Genomic DNA, 18041 nt, shown 5'->3' on the forward strand with positions numbered 1-18041 from the left:
CTCGGGAACACTATTCTATTTATTTCTCTTCATTTTGTTTTGTTGAAGTTTTTATAGTTTATATTGGAGATATTTATTTTTATGTTACTCTTCTTAATATACTTTATTTTTCCTTATTTCCTTTCCTCATTGGGCTATTTTCCCTGTTGGAGCCCCTGAGCTTATAGCATCTTGCTTTTCCAAGTAGGTTTGTAGCTTGGGAAGTTATAATAATAATATGATAATAATAAATGTGCAGGCAGTCAGACTACAAGGTTTGTGTGATAACGTGAATCTCTGTACGCACTGCTTAAGTCTTTTTACGTAATGGAAAATAATAAAACTCTAATTTAGGAGTTATATGATAATAAGGAAATAATACATTTTTTCCAATCTTTATGAGAAATTGACCGATTATATATATATATATATATATATATATATATATATATATTATATATATATATATATATATATATATATATATGTGTGTGTGTATGTATGTATATATGTATATATATATATTTATATATAATTATATATATATATATTATATATGTATATATATATATTTATATATTTTATATATATATTTATATCTATATACATATTTATATATAATTATATATATATATTTATATATTTTATATATATATATACATATTTATATATAATTATATATATATATTTATATATTTTATATATATATCTATACACACACACACACACACACACATATATATATATATATATATATATATATATATATATATATATATATATATATATATATATATATATATATATATATATATATACATAACAAGTACAGGAGTTTCTAGTCCACTGCAGGACAAATGCCTCTCACATATCTTGACAAATATTAGTTTCGTTAAGCAAGCTTAACTGGTATTATGTTCACTGTAAATCTACGTTTATGTAATCACCCTGTTTCCATAACAGGTGTGAAGGTAACTAACTATACAAATTTTTTTTTAATGAGGCAGATTTGCACAAACTCACAGAGGCGCCCCTTTACCTCGGAAAAGTTTTCTAATAGCTGATTGGTCGGAAGTATTTATGTCCGAACACCATCATTGTTTTCAAATGATTACCAAGTAACTCCCATATTATCTAAAGTTTTTGAACGTCTTCTGGCAAAACCTCTTAATAGGTTTGCTGAAGATAATCATCTGTTCCCTAGTTTGCAATTTGGTTTTCGTAAAGGCCTTGGAGTATGTGATGCCCTTCTTACAATCTCCTATGCTGTACAGAAATCCCTTGATTGTGGTCAGGAAGTTCGTATGATTGGCCTTGATTTTAGTGCTGCCTTTGACTGTGTTAATCATGAGGCCCTTGTTTTCAAAGTCAAACAGTTTGGAGTGGGTGGGTCGTTTCTTAGCATTATTATTGATTTTTTAAGTAATAGATCTCAAAGAGTTGTGGTTGATGGGCACCATAGTGAGTATAGGAATGTGATATCCGGTGTTCCACAGGGTAGTGTTCTTGGCCCATTACTTTTCATACTATATACATATGACATGTGGTTTGGCCTAGAAAACAAGCTTGTTGCATATGCATCAATTCCATCCCCTGAATGTAGATCTGGGGTTGGTGAATCCCTTAATAGAGATTTAGCTAGAATTAGTGCATGGTGCAAATTATTGGGTATGCAGCTGAATCCTAACAAAACTCAAAGTATGATTGTAAGTAGGTCAAGGACGGTGGCTCCTCAACATCCGGATCTCAGTATTGATAATGTTTCTTTAAATTTGTATGATTCTTTTAAAATTTTAGGTGTGATTCTCGACAGCAAATTTACTTTTGAGAAACACATTAGGTCTGTGTCTTCTTCAATTGCACAAAAAATTGGCTTATTGAGAAAGTCTTACAAGATTTTCGGTGATCAATCTATTCTGAAGAAGTGTTATAATTCTTTCATTCTACCTTGTTTTGAGTATTGTTCTCCTGTCTGGTGTTCAGCTGCTGATTCTCATCTTAATTTGTTGGACAGAAACTTAAGGTCTATTAAATTTCTTATTCCTGATCTAGATATTAATCTTTGGCACCGTCGTTCAATTAGTTCATTATGCATGTTACATAAGATTTTTCATAACTCTAACCATCCTTTACATTCAGATCTCCCTGGACAATTCTATCCTGTTCGTAATACTAGGAAGGCAGTTAATTCTAATAGCCAGGCCTTCTCCATCACGAGGCTCAATACTACACAGTATTCTAGAAGTTTTATTCCAGCTGATACCAAGTTGTAGAATGATCTTCCTAATCGGGTAGTTGAATCAGTAGAACTTCAAAAGTTCAAAGTTGGAGCAAATGTTTTTATGTTGACCAGGCTGACATGAGTCTTTTTATTGTTTATATATGACATATCTGTTTTTGACGTTGTTAATAGTTTATATAGGACATATCTGTTTTGACGCTGTTACTGCTTTTAAAATATATTGTTAATTTGTTCTCATCACTTATTTATTTCCTCATTTCCTTTCCTCACCGGGCTATTTTTCCCTGTTGGAGCCCTTGGGCTTATAGCTTCTTGCTTTTCCATCTAGGGTTGTAGCTTGGCAAGTAATAATAATAATAATAATAATAATAATAATAATAATGATAATAATGTGAATCGAAATTTATTTACTAACATAAATTTCTCCCTCAGGTATAGGTTTTGTCAATAAATGATGTTAACGAATAAAAGATTATAAAGTATTGCGATGTTAAGTATAAATTTAATAACAGCACCTGCCTCATTAAAAAAAATTGAGTATATTGTAACGAATAAGTTATCATTCGTTAATTTTAAGCTATTTAACTTTTAAAATGACATCTTTGGTTTTATGGTTTTAATTTAATATTCTTTTATTCTTCATTTATAATAAACGATATCGGCGTCAATGACCTTAGATGTCAGGATGCTGGAAAACCTCAAATTAATCAATCAATCTCTTTAGTGCTCGTGAATTTGGTCTTTTAGCACCAGAACTACGTAAGAGTAAAGAGGATATTTTAGCTCAACGTTGTTTGAAGAAAATTGCCCTGAGAGGGTAACGCACTCTTTAACGAACAGTGTATTTTGATTCGCTACATAACTACGGTTAGGTTTAATAGATTGGGTTAATGTTTTCGTCTCGCTATGTGCTGTATTATTATTATTATTATTATTATTATTATTTGCTAAACTACAACCATAGTTGGAAAAGCAGGATGCTATAAGCTAGGGGTCCAACAAGGAAAATAACCCAGTGAGGAAAGGAAACAAGGAAAAATGAAACATTTTATGAACAGTAACAACATTAAAATAAATATTTTCTATATAAACTTTAATAAAACAAGAGGAAGAGGAACCAGATAGAATGGTGTGCCCGAGTGTACCCTCAAGCAAGAAAAATCTAACCCAAGACAGTGAAAGACCATGGTACAGAGGCTATGGCACTACTAAGACTAGAGAACAATGGTTTGATTTTGGAGTGTCCTCCTAGAAGAGTTGCTTACCATAGCTAAAGTCTCTCTTCTACCCTTTTCAAGAGGAAAGTAGCCACTGAACAATTACAGTGCAGTAGTTAACCCCTTGGGTGATTATCGGATATAGTGTGATTATGGTGTTAAGTGGATGTACAGTTGGACACTGGAATTCCTGGCACACCTGGCTCTGAGGAAAGGCACTCTACCACACCCTTACTGCGCGGCGAGGTCCTGTGTGTAGCCCCTCCCATCATCTCTGCCATATCTCCCTACCCTAGCTGTTTCGTCACTCCCTACACAGTAAGGGTGTGATATGGTGCACAATGAAAGTTTACCATTACACTATAATGCTGGAGTCGTCATAATATGTGATCTTGGGCCACGATTATCATCATGGTCAAATTTGGCGATATTCGCCCCTAATCAATTGACTCTGGTATAATAAAGAGAGAGAAAAAAAAAACCAGCTTTTTACGTCACCATCAGAGTTTAATCTTGAGCATGTGGCCATTACCTTAAATGCTGCTGCTGCTTTTTACCTTAGATTACCTTAAAACTTTTCCAATTTCCTTAAATTCGTAGCTTGGAATTTCGTAAAAGTGAAATTACCTTAGAATTGCCTTGAAAATTACCTTGAAGTCATGGAAATTACCTCAAACTAAGGTAATTACCTTAAAAGTTTAAACCCGCTCACCATGACGTCAGTCACCATGGTGTTATACGACATCACTGCAAAATTCATAATGAGATGTATGTAAGTAACCATATGGCACACATCAAAGCGATGATTAGGCCACGCCCACATGTTGTGGTTGCGCCTTAATGGCGAAGGTCGTAAATGCATCGTGAATAATGGGGATGTACTTACGATATAATCACGACACATAGCGACTTAATAGAGACTGACGTCACGACATCGAAGTCTGTCATGAATAAGGATGGCAGTATTGCAAACATTCCTGTTGAAGTTGCAGGAGAGCAAGATCAACCAAAGTAATTGTATCAAAATATTTGAAGAACTTGGATTATCTTTATATTGATATTCAAGTATTGTTTTAAGTAATGAAGGATTGAGTATATACATTGTAAAATAATTACAAAATTTATTATCGAAATAATTTTATTATAACATTACAGAAATTACACTAAAAAAATATTCTTTACAAAAGCAAAACTGAACAAATAAAAGACCTACAGAAAAATAGAAAATGTTAGCATGAAAACTCAAAATATTGCAAAAAGGAAAGAAATTATCCTCAAAATAAATTTCATGTTGGAGAAAGATATTAATAAACTATACATTGTATACAAAATATACTTTAAACAATGTACTACAGAGGAGGCAGCATCTTGCCCATCATCCCATTAGATGCTGAACTGAATGTTGTTGGAGTCAAGTTCTTTAAAAAAATGTAACTGGGGAGACTCGTGTTGTGAACATCAAATCCCATGCCTGGCGACAGTACCATATGTACGGATGTTGAACCAGTCACAGGCCAAGAAGAAATCTGAGTCTCCCTATGCATGCAAGGTTACAGGTTGGCTATGCAATGAACAATTATGCTCTGGCAGAGCAAAAGAATTTGAAGGCAAAGATGCTGGAGGCTGCGAAGAAAACCATCTCATTGACGAATGCTCATCCACTTCCATTAATGTCTGCCTCGTACTTAAGAACACATCACAGGTTGCTGTCAATTTCCCCTCACTCGTGGCCTTCTGTAACTTGTGCACCAAGAAACCAATTTTGGACTGCAGATAAGGGTAAAAGAAAGGCCCTGTCTTTGTGCAGTTCTTGGTAACATTCTTCTGCAAAAGATTCTGATAGGCCTTGTACTGATCAGATTCGATTCTCTCCAATTTGACCTTCTTTGCAGCCTCTGTGTTTTTGAGTCCTCAAAGGAAAGAGAAAATTTGATTAATAAAAATTGTAAAATTCTAAGATACATACATGTAAGATAACCGGACAATACATAAAATTCAGAAAAAAATTAAACGCATTTGGACCTTACAGGAGACAAAGAAAACCTCTACGGGGGGGGGGGGGGGGGGCATCAGCACCAGATGTGGATTGTATAGGTATAAACGGCATATGATTGATAAAGAGAAGATTATACATGATTATTTGTTGATTAATAACAGTAAGCGTAGTCAAAACAGTACAGAGTTTAACATTTTCCTTGTTTACCTCTTTCAATCAGGGATCTTTGGCTTCTTCTAAAGGACAATATATTTCCCAAAGAACTTTAGCTCTGAAAGGAAGCATCTCTCCTTTCTGCCAGGTCCCTCTCAGCTACTTGTATCAAGTCCTGATGGAATGCAGCCAGGTGGAGAGCTGCTCTCCTGTCAGTGGCGGGTTGAGAGTCTTGGCCTTCTCATTGATGAGGAGAGTTTTTTCGGTTACCTCTTTAAACTCAAAGAGCCCCATGTATTACAAGGAGGGGTGCTTCTGCGACCATTCTCCCAACATACTCTCCTAAGAATCCGTCAAGAGGACAAATTGACCTATCTTCCTCTTCGGGAGGACATTCCTGTCGTCATCCTTCTAGCCCTCAGTTGAGAATTTATCACCACCACCAAGGTGGTCGGCCTCGAACAAGAACAAGATTTGTATCTCGTTTTCGAGATTCATGACTGTCTTCTCTCTTTAACAATCGGAGATCGAGGAAGGGGATCCTCAGTGGGATCTGGAGAAGAAAAAGAAGATCCCTGGACGAATACTGCTGAGGAAGATTCTTCAGGTATAGATGCTGCAGAGGAAGATTCTTCAGGGGAGATGTCCCAAGGATTATACCTGGATTTTTTCTGCTTGGTTGGTGGGCTATTGGTACAAGTCTGACGTGGCATCCCGAAGAAGAGTAGCGAAGAGCTGTTGGAGGTAATGTGGAGTAGCGAAGAGCTGGTTTGGAGATGTGCATGTCAAGGTAGCTCGATCCTGAATACTTTCCTTCTCGGCTGGTGTGCCCTTTTATGCTCAGTAATAGTTACTGGGTTGCGTTACTAAGTCATGTTCCAGTCTAACATGACCACATCACCATAACAACCTCTGTTGATCACTCAAAACGTGGTGACCATTGCCATGATAACGCATGATGCCCTGTGGCAATGTTCGAACTGTCAAAGGACACTTCACAATGTGACGTAACACAAAAATCATACGATTTAAAGGTCGAGTATGTTGATGCCCAACGATTAACTGTAAATAATGTTTGTTGTCTATTTATCGCGATGGTTAATGTTAAGGTTTGCTGTGTGGTAGTTTGCTGGTTCGAGTCTATGCTCGGCCATATGAATTGTTTACTTGGTGTTGGGTTGTTTTAGCTAATTTACGCATAGTTCTCGGTCACGTGAACTTTATGGTAATCCACAGTGTCTTCCTGTAAACTGATAAGTTTCCTCATCTGTTTACAGGAAGACACTGTGGATTACCATAAAGTTCACGTGACCGAGAACTATGCGTAAATTAGCTAAAACAACCCAACACCAAGTAAACAATTCATATGGCCGAGCATAGACTCGAACCAGCAAACTACCACACAGCAAACCTTAACATTAACCATCGCGATAAATAGACAACAAACATTATTTACAGTTAATCGTTGGGCATCAACATACTCGACCTCTAAATCGTATGATTTACAAAAAAAATATAAGATGCACAACTAATATTTCATTTCATACTACAATACGTGAATATAACATGAATAAAACAAGCTTAAGGAACGAACATTAAAACGATAAACACAACAAAAATAAAAATGAGTTTGACAAACAGATATGAACTAGAAATATCAATGTCATATAGTGTCTCTGGATAATATCTATAACACTTGATCTTCTTTTGGAAGCAAGAGTACGAGCTTGCTCACTGGTCTGTGCAGTTCAGAAGATTGAGTTCGAAGTTTGACGCTTCTCACAACGCCTCTGGAGTCTGGCAGTACCTCTGTTACACGTGCTAGTGGCCAGTGAAGTCTTGGCGTGTTCTCGTCTTTCAGGAGCACGATGTCACCTTCCCGTGTATTTCGTTGTTGTTTGTTCCATTTGGGGCGTTGCTGCAGGCTGACTATGTACTCCCTTTTCCATCTGCTCCAGAACAAGTCCGACAAATATTGTACTCTACGCCACCTTTTTCTGGAGTACACATATTCTGGTTGCGAAGGTCCTGGTATTAACCTCTTGGGTGACTTCATATGGAGGATTTGACTCGGACTTAGTGGTTCCATGTCGTCAGGATCATCAGAACAGGTCGTGATCGGTCTTGAGTTCACAATATATTCTACCTCGCAGAGTAGCGTGCGGAATGATTCGTCATCGAGGCGAGTCCCATGGTCGAAGAATAGCGCAGATAGAACTTTCCGAATGGTACGGATCTGGCGGTCCCATACGCCGCCCATGTGCGATGCCATAGGTGGGTTGAGTTTCCAGTCGATATTCATGTACAGTAGTTTGTTTTGGATTTTGTTTTGGTTCAGATCTGACCAAGCCTTGTTCAGCTCATTCCGGGTTCCGATGAAGTTGGTCCCGTTGTCGCATCGGATTTCTTGTACCGTACCTCTACGGGCTATGAAGCGTTGCAGACAGTGAATAAAGGAATCCGTTTCGAGACTGTTAGCAGCTTCCAGATGAATGGAGCGACTGACAAGACAGGTGAATATGACGCCGTAACGTTTGAGCTCCTTGCGGCCCTCTTTTATAATGAACGGTCCGAAAAAGTCTATGCCTGTGAATGTAAATGGTGGAGCTGGCTCGAGACGATCTTGAGGTAAGTCGGACATTTTTTGCTCTTGGCATGGCTTTCTCATTTTTCTGCACGTTATGCATTTGTGGAGTTGACGTCGGACAGCAGAGTTGATTGAAACAATCCAAAAGCGTTCTCTAATTGCTGCAATGGTGTGATTTCTACCCGCATGGCCAAGTTTCTCATGAGCATCTCGTACGATTAGAGTGGTGACGTGCGAATGTTGTGGCAGTAGCATAGGATGTTTCACATCGGAGTCCATTGCGGCTTTCGAGAGGCGTCCTCCCACTCGCAGAGTTCCGTCGATGAGCACTGGGTCGAGACGGAATATCGTACTTGTTTTTGGTAGCGAGTGTTCTCTCTTGTCTTCTTTCGTGGTTGTTTTCTTGAGTTTCTCGACCTCGTTTGCAAAGGTGATCTTTTGTATAAAGCAAACGATTGCCTTTTCAGCCTTTTGCATGATCTGTGCGGTCCTTAAATTTATAGTTTGTTCTTTGTTTTGTAAGAAAGCCAAAAATGCTATGAATACTGCTACTGCTCTCTTCAGTCTCTCCCACCTGGAGAAATATGTGATTAAAGTCATAAATGGTGATCCTTCTTCTGATGTAGTTGTAGTAACTAAAGACATTAAGTCTTCTTCTGTAACCTGCGGTTTGCTGCTGGGGTGCATCTTTGCAGGGCATTCTGAAGCCAGCATATTCAAGAAATCCGGACCTTCCAGCCAACGAGTCATGTCTGACGATATCACAGAACTTACTCCACGTGATGCAACGTCTGCTGGGTTCAAATCAGTGCTAACGTACTTCCACTGGTTAGCGTTGCTGAAGTCTCTTATTTGACGGACTCTGTTGGCCACAAACACTGGAAAACGCTTTCTCTCAGCTCTGATGTAATAAAGGACTGTCGTTGAATCTGTGTAATAGCAGATTTTGTTGAGATGGAGATCAAGCTCAAGGGTCATTTTCTGTCCTAAATTTACAGCTACAGCAGCCGCTGTGAGTTCAAGCCGTGGGATAGATGTTGCTTTCAATGGAACAACCCTTGCTTTTCCGATGAGAAATGAAGTTTTCGAACATCCACCCTCGTTTGAGGTTAGGTATGCAACAGCGCCATACTCAGATGTACTGGCATCTGAGAAAATGTGCATCTGAAAAGTCGTATCTTTTGCTTGCTGTGGTAACTTCAGACATCTCGGGATTGTTATCTTCTGAAGGTTCGGGACTTCACTAATCCATTGTTTGAAACGTAGCTGGTGATCATCAGGCACTTCGTCATCCCAGGCGAGATTGGTTTCTTTGCAGAGGTCTTGTAGTATTTGCTTTGCCAGCAGCACAAATGGAGCAGCGAAACCAAGGGGGTCATAGATGGATGATACTATGGAGAGTATGCCTCTTCTTGTCAGCGGTTTGTCTGGCAACAACACTGAGAAGCCAAATGTGTCCGTTTCGACGACCCAAAGTATTCCGAGGGCGTGCTCGGTAGGCAGAGGGTCATAATTGATGTCTCTTGTCTTTAACTCTTTTGATCGATCGTCAGCTGGGATGGTATTTAGGACAGAGACGTCATTACTTGTAAATTTACACAGTCTGAATCCACAGCCCCGGCAGGCGGCAGTCAGTTCAGCAATCAGAGAACTGGCTTCGGTGGCACTGGGTACAGACTTTAGACAGTCGTCGACGTAGAAGTTCCGCTTAATTGTATGGGCGACTTCTGAACTTAAGTTGCTTCCTTCATCTGCGACACGTCTAAGTGCGTAGTTGGCGATACTTGGTGAGCTCACTGCGCCGAACAGGTGTACCTTCATCCAGTACTCTTCGAGTTCTTTTGATATGTCACCGTTTGGCCACCAGAGGAATCTGAGATGGTTGTATTGGTGTTTGGGTACTTTCACTTGGTAGAACATAGACTCCACGTCACAAGTGAAGGCTACCTGATGTTCTCTGAATCTGGTTAGAACACCTATCAGAGAATTGGTGAGATCAGGCCCTTGCAGCAACTGATCGTTTAAGGATATTCCATTGAATTTTGCACTACAGTCAAACACCACTCTAATTTTATCTGGTTTTCTTTGATTGTACACTCCATGATGGGGCAGGTACCACACATGTCCAGATTTGGCTGTGAGCAGGGAGTCTGGGAGACGTTCAGCATAGTCATTTTGGAGTATTTTGTCAATGAAGTTGACGTAGTCGGAGTGGTACTTGGGATCCTTTTGCATTTTCTTCTTTTGATAGAGTGCTCGTTTGATTGCAAGGATCTTATTATTTGGCACCATTAAGTTCGGATTCCTGAAAGGGAGAGGGATCTCAAAGTGACCGTCTTTAAACACGACATTGCTTTCAGCCTTCTTCAGGAATGTAGTGTCCTCTGGAGACAATCCTTTCTCTCCAGGATACCTTGCTACCCGGCTATCAATAAAGTCACTTTCCAGAATATTCAGTATTCTGTTTGGGGAGATAATTTCAGTAGCCTGCTCAATGTCCTCGGTCACAATGCGATTACTGTTTACTCGATGTGTAGACGTTACACTGTTGTCTTCTACCGGGGAGCTGACTGTCCATCCGTGACGATACTGCAGAGCGAATGGGCCTTTGCCGTCTGTTGATATGATTTTCAGAGGCTCCATTGCTAGTGGGCAATTACTGCCAATCAGTAGACCGATGTCTATTTCTGGCATTATTTCAGGAATCGATTTTGCCACGTCGTGAAGATATGGCCAGCATCGTAACAGTTCTGGACGGGGTATTTGATCATGGCTCACTGGAATTTCTTGTCTGGAATACGTTTTTGGAAGCAGTATACCATTCTGGCCGTTTATATCACTGACTACGAGATCCTGGACAAGGTAGCTTTTGACTATGCTTTCCCCAAGCATAGTTTTCAGACGCAGATTCGTTTGAACACCGGAAGCTTGCAAGTCATCTTTCAGTTCTTCTGATAGGAAGCACCCTGTGCTTCCTGGGTCATAGAGGGCGTAGGTGAGAACTTCTCGGTTGGTTCCCCTCTGCTTTAAACGAACAGGTATTATTGCTTGAAGAACCATGGAGGAGTCATGAGAAAACGTTGCTGGTAGCGGTATCTGGAGGGTTTTGGCTGGATTCCTCTGTACGGTTTTGAGAATATGAAGATCTGTCAGAGTAGTCCGACCTCCAAGGTAGTTTGAAGCCATCTATATGCAAGGCCGTAGGATGACCTTTGCCACATTTGTGACATTTTCGCTTGTTCATGCACCCCTTCGATGTATGATTCAGACCATAGCAACTGAAGCATCTATGCTGCTCTATAATAAACTTTCTTTTCTCTTTGAGAGATTTCTGCCTGAAATCTGCACAGTTATCCAGATCGTGATTTTTGCTGCAGTAAAAACAGGAGGGCGACCTAAAACCACGAGTTCTACTTTGGCTCTCATGATTAACTTGCATAGCAAATGCAGATTCTGTTGGTTTCCCTTTTGATGGTTTACTAGAATTCAGTTCTCTATGCATTGCTTCTTTGCCGAACACTGGGTCATTGACACACTCTGCTGCGTTAATAACAAACTGGACAATGTCACCAAAGCACGAAGACCTGTTCTCGAGGAGTCTGCGGTTTGTGGCTTTTTCGCGCCATTTATTCTGGAGATAACTTGGCAATTTCTGGACTACCACCTGCAGGTTCGGTGCATGATCAAGAACAGCCAGGTGAGTAAGTGTTTGCATGGCGCTGAAGCATTTTAGCAAGTAATGCGAATATCTTTTCAGACATTTCCCTTCGTCTGGTTTTATCGGCTTCCACTAGTTTAGTTGTTTCAAGTATGCCAGGGATACTTTATAAGGATCACCATATTCTTGTTGTAGCAACTGTCTTGCCCGACTATATCCTTGGTCTGCCTGCATGTATATACAGCTGCTGATGAGGTCCTTAGGTTCACCGTCTTTATGCTGTAGAAGGTAGTAAAGTCTGTCGCTGTTGCTGGCTGTTCTAGAGGAGATCCTGGTGTCAAACGCCAGTATGAAGTCACTGTATTCCAGAAGATCACCGGTAAACTTGGGAACTTGCGGTGCAGGCAAAGCTAGAGCTGTGGCGATACCACTAATCTGCTGCTGTATGGTATTAACTGGAGGTGAATTAGGCAGTGGATAGGGTGCACCAAAGTTACTGTTCACAGGTATATTTACAGGTGGATACGTATACTGTTCTAGATTTGGAAACGTTGATGACTTGGCATTCGAAGCGTTGACTGGAGTTGTAAGAGTGTTAGTAACAGTCTCTGAAGAATTTTTGGGAACAAATTCTTGTGCAGTGCTGGGATTTAGACTGGGTAAGCTGGCACTATTTTCCTGGGTGACAGGGAGTATAACCTGGTTAGCCATATTGCCACCCCTAGCCGTGTTAGCACCTTCACTCGCACAAATTCCAGGGGCAGCTACACTAGGTCCAGCAACCATAACATTCACGTCTTGATGGTTGGCTCGTTGCACAATAATGCTGGTATGTGTCTCATTGTCTTTGTTACCAACATTGCCGTCGCCAATGTCATTTTCGGTTTCTGCAAAAACACGTGCTTTTGCTCGAGTCTTGGCTATTTCGATATCCAATAGAATCTCTTCTGTCTTTGCCTCCTGTTCCTTTTTCTTTGTCACAAGTTCTTTTTCGGCAAGCAACTCGGCGAGGCGTGCTTTGGCTCGCACCTTTTCGGACGTAGCCGATTTGCCAGAAGGAAGGGAAGAAGGCCGTTTGGAAGAACGTTTTGAACCAGATCGGCTTAAAAGATTCTCCAGGTCTTCTTCAAGTCGTTTTTCGTTTATAGCTATCCATTCACCAGTATGGTTTCGGAATTGCAGAATGCTAATTTCCTTGGTCTCATATCTGGACAATTCCTGGTCCTCCTTCAATTCGTCTAAGATGTTATCCATGACACAATTGAAGTTTTTTTTGTACTTACCGAAAGCTTCGTTATATTCTTCTAGACACATTTTCACTAAGTGCAGGTTGTCCGGATTTGACATGAGGCCTATGAGTTCATTGCGTTTTTTTGTTACGTTGCCAAGTGATGTTCTCAATTTATTTTTAAATGTTTGAATATCAACTGTCGTACCCGAGTTTTCGTCGGGAGCACTATTCTGAACGGTCTTATCAGACGACGCCATCTTGTCTGTAGTTGTTTATAACGGGCAGTAATTCCACTTCTTAAGACTCACGTATAAGAGTTATTATAGAATTTCAGCGTGAGTCGTTGATGGTAGTTTAACAATTTAATTGAACGATGTTAATGCACTATTCATCTATTGCTTAACGTGAATGATGGAGAAACACAATTTTGACACGCACATATAGTTCTTTATTAGATCCATGACGTTAACATCGATATGGTTATATTGTTAGGAGTTTATACATGTAGATTTGACGTATGTAGCATAACTTGAAGTGATGTGAAGTGACATGATGTGGTTCAATTACTATGGATAAATGAAAAAGAAATCAACGTATAAATAATATGCTAATGTACACAAAATTATTAAGTTAAATAACTAAGACTGATAGAAACAATATGCAAAGCTTAATTAAGTAAATTATGCATGTATAACTGCTAATTACAAAAAGGTCATACACAAAATCAATATAATTAAGGCTCATCTAAAGGCATACGTTATGTAACATGTAGGTTTACAAATGGGAAAAGATGAATCCGTTATTCCAAAACAGTATATAATAGGCGTTTACTTACAATTGTGTTCCTATAACAAACGGTCCAAATATTCCTCAATAAATACCAACTTTCGTTATATTCGTTATATCCGTTCTGTATGAAATCACTTTTTAAACTGATAAGTTTCCTCATTTATTTACAGGAAGACACTGTGGATTACCATAAAGTTCACGTGACCGAGAACTATGCGTAAATTAGCTAAAACAACCCAACACCAAGTAAACAATTCATATGGCCGAGCATAGACTCGAACCAGCAAACTACCACACAGCAAACCTTAACATTAACCATCGCGATAAATAGACAACAAACATTATTTACAGTTAATCGTTGGGCATCAACAGGCACCATTACAGTGATGGGTGCCTTAAGATGTCGATAAATGATGGCTGGTGCAAGGTGACTGTATAGGTGTTTGTAGACAAACATCTATGCCATCATCATACCACGAACACTCCCTACTGCCCCTTTGACCTCATCCTCAGAGATTAGCCGTCCCCAAGTACTTATCCCTTCCTTCTCTTTAGGCTTAACATATTCTTCATCCATGTTTACTCTGTGTGTTACTTTTACATCATTGCTATTTACTCGGGAGTATTATTATTATTATTATTATTATTATTATTACTTGCTAAGCTACAACCCTAGTTGGAAAAGCAGGATGCTATAAGCCCAGGGGCTCCAACAAGGAAAATAGCCCAGTGAGGAAAGGAAACAAGGAAAAATTAAAGATTTTAAGAACAGCAACAACATTAAAAGCAAATATTTCCTATATAAACTGTAAAAACTTTAACAAAACAAGAGGAAGAGAAATCAGATAGAATAGTGTTCCCGAGTGTACCCTCAAGCAAGAGAATTTACCCCCAAGAAAGTGGAAGTCCAGGGTACAGAGGCTATGGCAGTACCCAAGACTAGCGAACACTGGTTTGATTTTGGAGTGTCCTTATTCTAGAAGAGCTGCTTACCATAGCTAAAGAGTCTCTTCTGCCCTTACCAAGAGGAAAGTAGCCACTGAGCAATTACATTGCAGTAGTTAACCCCCTGAGCAAAGAAGAATTGTTTAGTAATCTCAGTGTTGTCAGGTGTATGAGGACAAAGGAGAGTATGTATAGAATAGACCAGACTATTCTGTGTATGTGTAAGCAAAGGGAAAGTGAACCGTAACCATAGAGAAGGATCCAATGTACTGTTGTACTGTCTGGCCAGTAAAAGGACCCCATAACTTAATTAAGTTCTTGGTAACACATTAGATCCTTTCGCTCCAATTAAAACCACCATGTCATCTCACCCTTCTCTACCGACTTTTGAATGCTGCACTCGATCTTCTATCTCTTCTGTCAGTAGACAAACTTTATAATTCTTTTTCTTAACATTTCCCATTGCTTTTAAAATGAAGTGCTTCCAACCTTCAAATCCTTTTCAGGACACGATTTAATAATACCTTCCAGACGCCTTTACATGTACTCTTAACCTTATCAATTCATTAAAATGCTCTCTCTCTCTCTCTCTCTCTCTCTCTCTCTCTCTCTCTCTCTCTCTCTCTCTCTCTCTCTCTCTCTCTCTCTCTCTCGTATGTTATTTCTCCTTGTTGGTTTATCGACCAACTGATGGAGGAATACATTGTTGACAAATTCTAGTAGCCTATATCCCTTTGTGTTTGATGTAGAATTCATAGTGTCCCAGTTTACTGCCGCATTGAAGTCTCCCATTAGAACAGCTAGCTTATGACTTTACCGAAAGTGAAGTGGCTGACAATGAGTCGTGAGAATGACTATAACTATAGGATTATTGTCCCAGTTGTCTATACAGCTCTTCGTCCTGTTCTTGCGATGTGGTGGTCTGCATATTAATAGTAAGGGGTTGTTTTTCCTATGGTGTTGATATTTGCACCTGTGACTTCATATTCGGTTTCTAATTTCATTTATATGGGGTTTGGGTCATTTCAGATATAGAGCATTACCCCTCCTTTTTTTGGTAAGTCGATCTCGAAAAGCTTAGAATTTTGGATATCATATTCTCCTATAAACTCCTTTGTTTTTTTACTGAATCAGGTCTCGGTAATGCCTATGAAATCTAGTTCATCACTAGCTATTATAGCCCTGAAGTTTTCCATTTTGTTTCTAACTGACTGAGCATTGAATTGTGCTACTCTGAGAAAGTTTTTATCTTTTTTTTTCTTCCTCTGTTACTTAGTTTTCTTGATTTACCGGTGTTTTAGTTTTACTTCTATTTGAATTTTCGAGAATAAAATTGTCTGCCACATTTACTGTTTATTTCCACATACTCCCATGTAGTCTTCACTAAATTGTATTCCATCTCTTTTGTACAACTTTCTCTTTCCACAGAAAGTGTATCATAGATGTAACTTTCTTTTGCTGGCATACTGTCTTTAGCCTTTCATTTATCCCTATGACCTTACTGAAAGTGAAATGGCTGACAATGAGTCTCGGAAGAATGACTATAACTATAGGGTTATTGGTGTTGTTCCTATCCGTTTCCACAATTTTTTTCAAGCAGTTTAACCAAAGGTTTTGTTTGGCCAGCGTGTCCTTTCTTAAAGCAGGTTTACACGGTCGAACGGTTCGTTGAACGCGGTTCGATAGACAAGTATTTGAATGATGTTTGAACGAGTGAATTAGATAATTGATTGTCGAAAACGTACGACGAACGGTTCGAAGAAAGTCTATTCTCGTCTGACCTTTGTGGGCAGGGTTTCATTGTCCACAAACCTTATGCATTTGTGGCTGACTCCACCTCTTCGAGTCGTTTGACAAGCAGGTTCGACAAACCGGTCCACCACGTAAAGGCCGATTCACACGACCCAATTTTTTTCTGACAGGCTGGCCAGTGGCTAACCGCCGTCGAAATGTTGTACATTCACACGAGGCGTTCTGTATCTGTTTACCCCGTGCGGTTTTCCTTGCTTACTTATGCTCTGTCACCTGAGGACAGAGTAAATTACGATAATTTTGACACTATAAGATGTTGGTTGATAAATGTGTTGATAAAATAAGTTATGCAACTTCATTATACTTTATGGACCATGCCATGAATACTAAAATTATGTTAAACTCACCTGCTTTATTTAGTGCCTCTCCAGTCATTTTCCATATCTTTTCTTTATGTAAATTATTTCTATATATCTTGTTTGCCAAGTCAAACATCTCCTCATACCCTTGAAAAAGTTCAATTAGCCTCTCATACATGGTGTCAACAACAAACTAACTAATTTCTATGACCCTATACAATGAATAAAAGTCGGGGTTGTAGGCCATGAAACGAACGGGTACGATACAGGTCCTCGTTCACACAAAACATCATCCATCCGTTGGTTCGTACGGCTGGCTAACGGCTGATGAATGAGAGCCACTGTCGGCTTAACAGGTTGTATGAGCAGTTGCATTTAAATACACGTAAGAAAGCTAGACGCCGCTTAACTGACGGCCAGCCTGTCAGAAAGAAAATGGGTCGTGTGAATCGGCTTTGAACTCGCTTTGGGAACAGATGTAGTTTTACTAACTACTTTTGTCTTCTGGGCTTTGGCACCTGGATAGGACCTGACCTTCCTCTTAATTTTGAAGCCAAAGTGCTCCCCTTGGTCCTTTACTATGGAGACTCCAATGAAAGGCCGATTCACACGACCCGTTTTCTTTCTGACAGGCTGGCCGTCGGTTAAGCCGTGTCTAGCTTTCTTACATATATTCAAATGCAACTGTTCACACGATCCGTCAGGCTGACGGCGGCCCTCGGGCGTCAGCCAACCAAGTCGGCTCGGCTTCCTTTCCAAGAAACCTTGGCCGGTTTGACGCCCGTTAGCCACCTGTCCCAACCAACGGGTGGATGATGTTTCGTGTGGACAAGGACCTGTATCGTACCCGTTCGTTTCATGGCCTACGACCCCGACTTTTCCTCATAGTATAATCATAAAAATTAGAGTGAGTTTGTTGTTGACACCATGTATGAGATGTTAATTGAACTTGTTCTAGGGTATGAGGAGATGTTTGATATGGCAAACAAGAAGTATAGAAAAAATTTACATAAAGGACAGATATGGAAAATTACTGGAGAGGAATTAAATGAATCAGGTGAATTTATCATAATTTTAGTATTTTTGGCATGGTGCATAAAGTATAATGAAGTTACATAACTTATTTTATCAAC

This window comes from Palaemon carinicauda, chromosome 22 (genome assembly GCF_036898095.1).
Source record: "Palaemon carinicauda isolate YSFRI2023 chromosome 22, ASM3689809v2, whole genome shotgun sequence".
In the NCBI taxonomy this organism is placed as follows: Eukaryota; Metazoa; Arthropoda; class Malacostraca; order Decapoda; family Palaemonidae; genus Palaemon; species Palaemon carinicauda.